We start from the raw sequence: 10,639 nt of genomic DNA, 5'->3' as shown, positions 1-10,639 counted from the left end.
TCTCTTTTACTTACCTACTTTAATGGTTAGTATTAGGGCATATTTAATTTAGCATACCTTATGCTATGCATGCATGCATCATTCATCAGTATTGCTTGCATCGGGCTCGGCGCATCATGCTAACTGCATAAGTATTTCAAATCTAACTTGAATATGTGCATCAAATGGTTGCATTTCACATACCATCCTGGGATCGAGTCTATCCTAATTGCATTCTGTATGCGTTGCATTAGGCACTTAACATGGACTTGAATCATACATTGATTGCTAACGAGTTTTTTGTTTTGGCTTGGAGTACACTGTAAGTATTTTGTGCTTTAGCATCTCGCACGATTGCGAATGTTAACATGACATCATGATTACCATGTGGCTAGATGCTTATGTGATATGAACTGCCTGAATGCTTGTGGGTGAAGGTTGGATTGCTTGAGTTGGAACAACTCATCAAAATTCGTGTTTTAGCCTACTCGCGAGTGGCAAATTTCAAAACATTTTCCAAACTAACGGATATGCGATGCTTTGTTCCAAATTAGGCGATCTAGTCTATACTTGTTTTGCTGTGCGCATCACATAGTAATTCTAGCTAATTAACCAGAATAAGAACACATAACATTTTCAAAATTGGATATCATGGTTAGTAGAGGCCGATCTTCGGATCGGGCGAGAGGGGGCGCTCATAGCTGACCTTCCCCAATCGTACCCAAGCTCCCGAGCCGAGGCAACTTTGGTAATGACGGACACGTGGCCTTAGGCAAACGAGTCAGGGTTTCCTAAATTTCCCCTTTAAAAAAAATATATTTAGGTGGAGACTTTGTATCTAGCAAAGCAGTCCATGTTTGGCACTTCTTTTCTGAAAATCTATTTTCTCAAAACGATTTGCCGGATTTGGACTCTTTGGTTCAGACTAAGAACCGTGACACAAAAGGGAGTCCGAACTGTGGTGGCATAAAGCCCGAGGGCGCGTCCACAGTTTCTGGTGACTCTGCTGGGGATTTAGAGAACTTGACTCGAACTCTTGATATCTTGTTTTGACTGTGTTTCTTTGCATTGCATGTGCATTGGTGCACCTAGGACACCGTGTTGGCCATCTGCTATTCCTGAATGGTTTTCCAGAGGCTTGCCTTGTCAAGGCATGACCATAAGGATGACCGGTTGTCGGCACTACCAGTATGGGAACATATACCCCGATTTTTACTAGGGCACCCTTTTGACCATTTGACCTAGTGCATATTCGGAATCCATAGTGACCATTCCAAACTAAGATAGGTTGCTTACTCGATTATAGGTTGTTTGAAACTGCTGCGTGCGTAATGAAACCCTAGCTCATGACAAAATAGGACAGGGAAACCCTACCCTAGCATAGGGGTGTTTTGGTTCTCATTTACTTGATATGTGCTTTTAGAGTGTATCTCTACAGGGAATATGCATATCAGTTTGCAAGTATGAGTACCAGGCCTGAGGGCATCAGTATCAGTGTTTTGGGGAATCAGTTTTATCTGCGGGTATCAGACTCAGTTTTGGGACAACGATTTTGGAGAACAGTGATCAGTAGTAGAGTACAGTTATTCAGTCATGTCTGTGTCTGTTCCGTCTGGGCTGAACTACTGCTTGTTTTCCCTTTCAGTTCAGAGATTTGGGTTCAGAGACTTAGTGTTCTCCTTCGCTGAGGCAAGACAGATATCTGATCCGTCAGTCACCGTTCAGTTCAGCGGACTTATGATGACCCAAAGTTCAGAGGAAATTGCGGTTATCGTAGCCGCGTTAGACCAAGGGATCATCTTGCAGGATGAGACCAATGTTGATGTACCGCATCCGCCCAGGTCGCCTACTGCACACCCGATCTGGACCCCCCAGTTGTATCAGGCTCGTGAGCCCACCACGTTTGAGTTAATGGGAATGATCTGTGACCTCCAGAGATCCGTGGCTGATCTGGCCTATGGAATGTCAGCTTCGCCACCAGCCACATCATATGCCGGGAATTTTGTACCACAGGAGCCCCCGCTACTGGGGCGGATTGTGATCGAGCTCAGCCAACTAGAGGTTGCCTCCAGCTACAGCAACAACGTGTCCACAACAACCGGGTTTCGCTCTGATGTAGTAACCCAAACCCTTGATCAGGCTGAGGCTAGAGGTAAGAATAAAGTGGGAACAAATGCTGATCCCGTTGAACAAATTCTGTGGCAGTCGAGGCTTTGAAAGTCGGGGGGATGAATAAGCAGCAAGTATTTGCAATCATGACTAAGACTGTGGATGATGCTTTCCCCACTCCAACCGAAGGTAGTTCAAGCCAGGCCGAAAATTGGGATAGGCCCCGTCAGGCCATGACAGTTCCTTCCGCTCCCAACCTTACACCAGGAAAAGAACAGAAAGCCAAGGCAGTGCCTGTCGACCCTTTCACTAGTGTGGCTAACAAGAACCCTCAGACTTCGAAGTACCTGCCTCGAGGGCGCAGAGTCTTTCATGCCCTCTACATGCCTTTGTCTAGGGTATTTGAAATTTTGGCTAAAAAGGGGCATCTTAAACCCCTCGAACCCCGACCTCTCCCAAAGAATCTCCCTCTTACACATGATGCTACCTTGTACTGCGCGTACCACCAGTAAATTGGTCACAGCACCGACGGTTGTTTCCGCCTTCGCCATGAAGTGCAAGATTTGATCGACAATGAGGTCATCCTCCCACCTACCTCAGCAAAGTCTGTTACCACTAAGTTGTTGGACTACGAGGATACTGCAAGTTTGTGATAAGGGGTTGGACCACCTGTGGGCGGCGCTCGGCGCATTTCGGATGTGGCGTCTGGCACGCACTTTTGAGCATCTGCGAATGCCAATTTTTGTGGTTTCTGACTTAGGTGTTGAGTCAATTCGGTGGTCTTGTTTTGAGTCTGTCTCTTTGTTTTGAGTCAGTCTTTTTGCTTAAGGGTCTGTCTTGTCGCGTCGAGTCAGTCCCATTGTATAGAATGTCGGGTGATTTCGAGGTTGTTGCCGTGAACACCCTTTTGTTTTGTAATTACCCTTTTACTTTTTTTTTGAGTCTGTCTCTGCCGTGGAGCCAGTTGCAACCAGGGAATCTGAATGAAACAACTGCGGCTATCATGTTTCCATGCTTACTGCTATTTTGAGCTAGTTGTGCCAGAGCATTTGAATGGAATAGCAGTACATTCCATCTGCTCTCTTGTGCCCTGAAAATCATTGCATTGACCTAAGTTTTTCAAAACCTTTTTGAACACTGCGGTGAAAACAAATGGGAAAGAATTCCTCGGGATTTGCAAAACTTTGATCAAATTGAGAGAAAGAGAGGCGTGCTAAGCCCTTAATGATTGAAATCATCCTTGTCAGCGTGAGTACTGAGAAGGACCCTAGGTTGATCCCGACTAGTTCCACACTATCTTCAGCGCGAGCGATTTGTCGCTTCTTTAAAAACTTTCAAAAACAAAATGTTTTGCGCGGTCCTGCGAAGACTTGTGTGGAATCGCTCTTGAGATTGTGCAGCTTAAGATCGCTCTCAGCCTCAAGACTTGAGCCCTTGCTTTAAAACCTTGAACCGTAATTCGGAGTGTTCAACGATCGACCATCAAGAGAGGCCTGTGTGGCCAGATTGGAAGCAGCCCTCGAACAAGAGGCACCAAAGTCAGATCAAGAAGATCAGATCTCATCAGAAGAAGCTCGTGAAGCTAGAACAGAAGCACCCCACCAACTAGGGACAAAAATGTCCGATGTGCTTGAAGAGCCGAAGATGGGTCCTTCAGCAAATCAATACAACAGTCATTTTCCTGGATTCAGATGACTTCAGGATCTCAAAACCATTTGGCATGGACTTGTTACACTTTTACCCTTTGAGAGGCTCGCTGGGCCGAAAACCCGGAAGGGCGACCTAGGAAAAAGTTAGAGCAAGAGAAAATACAAAAAAAAAAGAAAAAAAAAATGCAAAAGAAATGAAAAGAGAAAAATAGAAAAAAAAAAGAAAAAAAGAAAAGAAAATAATTGAAAAAGGAAAGAAGAACAAAGCTTACAAGGTCGAAAACCTGCAACGGGCGCCTTGGCAAAAGTTAGAGCCTAAAAAGTGAAGGTTAATACCCGAGTGTACCTTAACCGGAACTACGTAAGGCTTGATTCTCATGTTTGGGATACATAGGCAACTTCATCCTGAAGTCCAGCCCCCAACGCTTTCATAGTGACTAAGTCCATGTAATGGTTTTAATCATCCTTGATTCCCCTGTTTGGGATACGTAGGCAGCTTCATCCTGAAGTCCAACCCCCAACGTTTTCAAAGGGACTGTGTCCATATATTGGTTTTGACCATCTTCGTCTTCTCTGTATCCGAGAGTTCGGTTGTGATCATCACTAAGGAGGATTGTTTACAATATGCTGCGGTGTCATCCAGACAAGGGGCAACTTTCCGTTGCCATGAGTCGCCATTCAAACCAGGGGCAACTTTCCGTTGCCATTCGAAGCGCTGCGGTGCCATTCAAACAAGGGGCGACTTTCCGTTGCCATGCAATGTCCTTTAGAAAAGGGGCAGTTTTCCTTCCGATCAGAGGTTGTACATCTTGAGAGTAAGTTCTGCGCTCGTTAAGCAGTGACCGTTTGCAAAAATAGTTTTTGAGAATTTTTACTGAGGTTGACCATTTTCTCGAAAATTGTTTCATTTTCCAAAACTGGACCATTTTCTTGGACCCAAAAAGGAAAATTTTCAGTGCTCATAGCCTGACTTGCATGATTTTTAAATCAAAAATCGAACAAGCATGCTGATCTAACTCTCATCTTAGTCAAGACTGTTTTAGTAGAAAACCAGGAAAAAATGGTCAAAATGATGAACTAAGGGCACAATTGAGTTTGGTGTTCTGTCTTTCCCTCGCAGTCAACATACTTGCCAGAAGGGCACTCTATTCGCCAGAAGAAGGCACAACTGAAGCTGTCAGTAAAAGGGCTGAAAGCCCTCAACCTCCTCCAAGCAACGAGGTATCAATCCAAGCGCGAAGCACGAACTCAAATGGATCAAGGTACTCCATTCCCTCATCCGGAACATCAACTAGACGTCCCTAAAGGAAATAGCTGCGAGCTAACAGTGTTGGGTTTGAACCCACAGCTTCCTATTCATCCATCAATCACCCTGGGAAGGGATGAAAAAATGAGAGAATAAAGAATGGAGAGGTGTAAGTTGAGAGAAAAGTGAGCAAAAGCGTTTTTGAGAGAAAAACGAGCCTGAGGGCCGAGTGATGTGAGAACCACAAATAAGAAAGGGTGGGAAACAATACCCGGAGAAACTGGCTCCTCGTGATCTGGGAAGTCCCTCGTTTTTATAACGCATCTGTGTGTCGTGTCTTTTGTTTTGTTTGCCTTAACTCTTGCTTTGAGTCGGTTCCGAGCATGTCTCATTGTGTTTAGGTTGTTTACCTTTTGTTTTTCATTATTGAGTCTTTTTCACTGTGTTCAGTCGTGGGCTCAATACCTGGTTGAAAACCCTTTTTCTCAAATCGTTTTGTGCTCAGAGTGCTGTGCCATTCTCCACATTTCTGTAAAACAGGTTTGGTTCTTTTGTAAAACTGCAGGGGTTCAACCCGGGTCACTTGGAAACAGTGAACATGTGGGTTTCGGATTGCATCTGAGTGTGTTTCAGCTTTTGCCAATTCTACCTTTGTATTCCGTCTTTTCAGATTTGGACTGTTTTCACTGCGTGCAGAATGAACTAAGAATACTGTGTTATGGGCTATGAAGTTCAGAATGAGCAGTGTTCAGAATCAGTTGTGAGCTATGTGGGCTGTATGCAGATTAAACCAAGCATTGTGTTATGAGCCGAGTATTCAAAATGAGCAGTGGTTCGTTTGAGTTGTTTTGCTATTAGCTGGTTCATTACCTGGTTATTACAATACAAATGTTTGATTTTCAGACAGGAGATCAATCTCATTTACATTGAGGTGTAACATGATGCAATGCGATGCAATGTATGAAATGTACAAATGTAATAATTTTTCAGACAAAAAGTTTGTTTCATTTCATCATCTTTTTCAAGTACAAAGTTTTGAAGAAAACAAAAACCTGCCCACGGCAGTACAAGGTACCCTAGCTACCAGCAAAAGAAAACAAAACAAGAAGAAGAAAAATAGCAAAAATTTGGATCAATGTCAAATGGTCTCAGGCCTAGAGGTCCATCCTCGTCTTCTTCCTAGACGAAGGTCCAGGAGCATCATCATCAGCACTGTCATCTGAGCCCGAGTCAGCGCCATCTCCGGTCTCCTCCTCGGATAACTCCGCCTCCGCCTCCGCCTCCGCCTCGGACTCATCATCGTCAGGAACTGGTGCCCGTGAGCTACTCCCAACATGAGTGCGCCCCGTCTTGATGCGGGGGTATACTCTGCCCTCTCCATCTCCCCCTCGAACAGGAACGGATGGTCCGGCTGGAGCACCTCCTACAGTAGGAATCTGGAAGGGATGCTAAAAAGTACAAAAGGCAAACGCATCAGTATGCCACGCGGCGCAAAACAAGGTATGAATGCAGAATGCAGTGTATGAGTACAGTGTGTGAATACAGTGTGCAGCATATCAGTTCAAAATGCAGTGTATGAGTATAGTGTATCAGATGCCGTGAGGGCTGTGTATCAAGTGTTGCGTTGTGCATCAGATTATGTGAAACAATTTATGGTTTGAGACCATGGTCAGAAGAACATATTGGAATACTATAAATCGCCAGAAGGTCGAGGCTCTGCTGGAGCATCCCCATCACAGAGGTGGTCAACTCTAGGGACGGGCGAGTGTACTCGGAAGAAGGCTGTAAAAGTGTTAGAAGCATCAGTATTCTGCAGAATATCAAATGAATTGAAATGAACTAACTGTGCAGAATACAAAATGCAGTAGTATATACCGGAGGCAAGCCATAGGACCCGACTAGCTTGTGATCAGCTGGAGGGGGAGCAATGGGGATCTGGAAAGTTGCCCCACCACACCCTCGGCATGTCATTGTTACGGGCAGTGCTGGCCAGCTAGCCCCCCGTCCTCTCCGAGCTCCGCTCCTGCCATGGGCCCGAACCACCCTCAGTGCTCCCGCTCCCGCTCTCGCTCCTGCTCCTACTCCAACCGCTGACGTCGCATGCCTCTCTCTCTCTCTCAGCTCGACGGTCGCTGCTCAAAGGCCGCACAATGTAGGTCCAGACGTACTCTGTGTAGTCGCCTATGCCTCTGAAGCGCGTCAAGTCCTAGCCGATCATGTAGTCGGCCGTCTGCTCGGGAGTGAACCTCTCGGTGTCTCTCACATGGTCAGGAGGGTGAACCGGGACTATCTGCTCTGGTAAACCCAAGGTCTGGCGTAGGAAACGCTCACCCAGGTACCAGGCCCAATAGACAGGGCCCTCCAGCAAAATCCTTAAGCGAGCAGTCTCCTCCGCACTGGCAAATTGCTCCCGCATCGCAGCTAGCAATGGAGCCCAAGGTTGGCAGGTGATTTGAAAATGAAATGCGGTTTGTTATATATCTGTTATCAGAAAATACAGTGCAAAGTGAAGCTCAAATGAACTGTAAGTTCTAAACATACCTCTGCGGGGGTGATGGTGTCAAAGTAGCGGCGGAAGAAGATGAATGTCTCCCGCGGTCTCCGCACGCATCTCACGTCGAAGCGTCGGGAGAATGGAACACCGAGAGGGGTCTCCACATCAGGCACTGGCACTAGTCTCGGAAACTAAGCGTAGACCCACAACTGCAGAGTAAGTGTTAGTATGCTTATCAGATAAAGCAGAATACAGAATAAAGTAGAAATAGTAGAACCGTATATTGTGCAGTGTATTGTGCAGAGTGTATAATGTGTGCAGTGTACAGTCAGTGTAAAGCAGAGTACATGTGTGCCGTGTGTGTAGTATACAGTCAGCGTGAAGCAGGCCATAGTGTGTGCAGTGTACAGAGTACAGAAAATGTAGAGCAGAAACGAAAAATAGAAGAAGAAGACGTACCTCCCAAGCCCGCCAGTAGCCTCCGAGAAACAGCCTGCTGCAACGGGAGGCTGAGCTCATGTATCCATATAGAGTGGCCAAGGTAGCGCTGCCCCAGTCGTAGCGCAGGATCCACGCGATGTCCACTAGCGCACTCAACAAACAGAGAGGCACAGTGTTCACCCGATCGGCGAAAATGCTCGTCCCCAGCAGAAACATCAGGAAGCCGCAAGCATACTGCTCGACCTCCTCCTAGGTCATTGGTGCCTCCTCAACCAAGGCTGGTTGAAACCTAAACTGGACCCCGAACATAAGTATCTGATGAAGCTGGGGTGTGCGAGAGGCGGCATCTCGCCCAGCAAGTAAATCTGAGCGGCCTCCCACTCGTCCATGTCGGTGTCGAAGGGGATCGGATCACCCCCTACCCCAATGCCGGTGAGCATCGTGAAGTCATAGGGAGTCATCGTCATATCTCCCGTAGCAGAGAAGTGGAAGGAGTCGGTGGTGTCCACCACCTCTCCACTAGAGTAGCAAGGAGAGGCCTGCTCGCAGTGAGGCGCGAGAGTCCTTTGCAGAAGGCGCCAAAGCCGGGCGAGAGGGGGTGCATCATTCATCAGTATTGCTTGCACCGGGCTCGGTGCGTCATGCTAACTGCATAAGTATTTCAAATCTAACTTGAATATGTGCATCAAATGGTTGCATTTCACTTGCCATCCTGGGATTAGCCAAGTCTATCCTAATTGCATTCTATATGTGTTGTATTAGGCACTTAACATGGACTTGGATCATACATTGATTACTAACGAGTTTTTTGTTTTGGCTTGGTGTACACTGTAAGTATTTTGTGCTTTAGCATCTCGCATGAGTGTGAATGTTAACATGACATCATGGTTACCATGTGGCTAGATGCTTATGTGATATGAACTGCCTGAATGCCTGTGGGTGAAGGTTGGATTGCTTGAGTTGGAATAGCTCATCAAAATCCGTGTTTTAGCCTACTCGCGAGTGGCAAATTTCAAAACATTTTCCAAACAAACGGATATGCGATGCGTTGTTCCAAATTAGGCGATCTAGTCTATACTTGTTTTGCTGTGCGCATCACATAGTAATTCTAGCTAATTAACCGGAATAAGAACACATAACGTTTTCAAAATTGGATATCATGGTTAGTAGAGGCCGATCTTCGGATCGGGCGAGAGGGGGCGCTCATAGCTAACCTTCCCCAATCGTACCCAAATTCCCGAGCCGAGGCAACTTTGGTAATGACGGACACGTGGCCTTAGGCAAACGAGTCAGGGTTTCCTAAATTCCCCGTTTAAAAAAAAATATTTAGGTGGCGACTCTGTATCTGGCAAAGCAGTCCATGTTTGGCACTTCTTTTCTAAAAATCTGTTTTCTCAAAACGATTTGCCGGATTTGCACTCTTGGGTTCAGGCTAAGAACTGTGACACAAAAGGGAGTCCGAACTGTGGTGGCATAAAGCCCAAGGGCGCGTCCACAATAGTCTATAACGCAGTACACTTTTTCATAACATAGCACACCGTTCAATCTGAACACGCAGTCCATAACACGGTATTCATTTTTTTAGCACAATGCTTAATCTGAACACACAGTCCATAACACAGTACACTTTTTCATTACAGAGCACACCGCTCAATCTGAACACGCAGTCCATAACACGATATTCATTTTTTTAGTACACTGGTCAATCTGAAGACACAGTCCATAATGCAGTACACTTTTGTCATAACATAGCGCACCGCTCAATTTGAACACGCAGTCCATAACACGGTATTCGATTTTTTAGCACACTGCTCAATCTGAACACACAGTCCATAACGCAGTACACTTTTTCAATTTGAACACGCAGCTCATACTTTTTACTATGAACACGCAACTCATACTTTTCATTCTGAACAGACTGCTCTTACTTTTTACTTTGAACCCGCAGCTCATACTTTTCATTCTGAACACGCAGCTCATACATTTGAATTTGAACACGCAGCTCACACATTCATTCTGAACACGTAGCTCACACATTTCATTTTGAACACGCAGCTCACACATTTCATTTTGAACACGCAGCTCACACATTTCATTCTGAACACGCAGCTCACACATTTCAATTTGAACACGCAGCTCACACATTTCATTCTCAACACACAGCTTACATATTTCAATTCTGAACACGCAGCTCACACATTTTAATTTGAACACGCAGCTCACACATTTCATTCTGAACACGCAGCTCACACATTTCATTCTGAACACACAGCTCACACATTTCAATTCTGAAACTGAATATATTTGTTCATTCTGAACGCAGGTATTTTTCCGTTTCACACGGGGTTATGGGTCCATCCTCGTGAGGGAGTGGTATATGGAGCTCCCAGACGCTGTCCGACATATAGTGGATAAGGCAGAGTTTGGCCTATTCTATGTAGGATTGTCACGTCATCCAGCAAGAAGGACCCTCTTTGGGGCACTTATGGAGAGATGGTGGGACACCACCAACTCTTTCCATTTCTCGGCCACTGGGGATATGACGATGACCCCATACAACTTCTCCATGCTGACGGGCCTTGAGGTGTGAGGCCGGCCGATCCCATATGACACAGATATGGGTGAGTGGGAGACCGCTTCGGTTTATTTTCTTGGAGCCCGTCCGCTGATCGACAGGTCATCAGGCAGGGTCAGGTACACCTGGTTCTCCGAGTAGTACAT

Source organism: Camellia sinensis, chromosome 1 (genome assembly GCF_055761805.1).
Source record: "Camellia sinensis isolate YWXY chromosome 1, ASM5576180v1, whole genome shotgun sequence".
Taxonomy (NCBI): domain Eukaryota; kingdom Viridiplantae; phylum Streptophyta; class Magnoliopsida; order Ericales; family Theaceae; genus Camellia; species Camellia sinensis.
The sequence above is the reverse complement of the archived record's forward strand: the minus strand, read 5'-3'. Positions refer to the sequence as shown.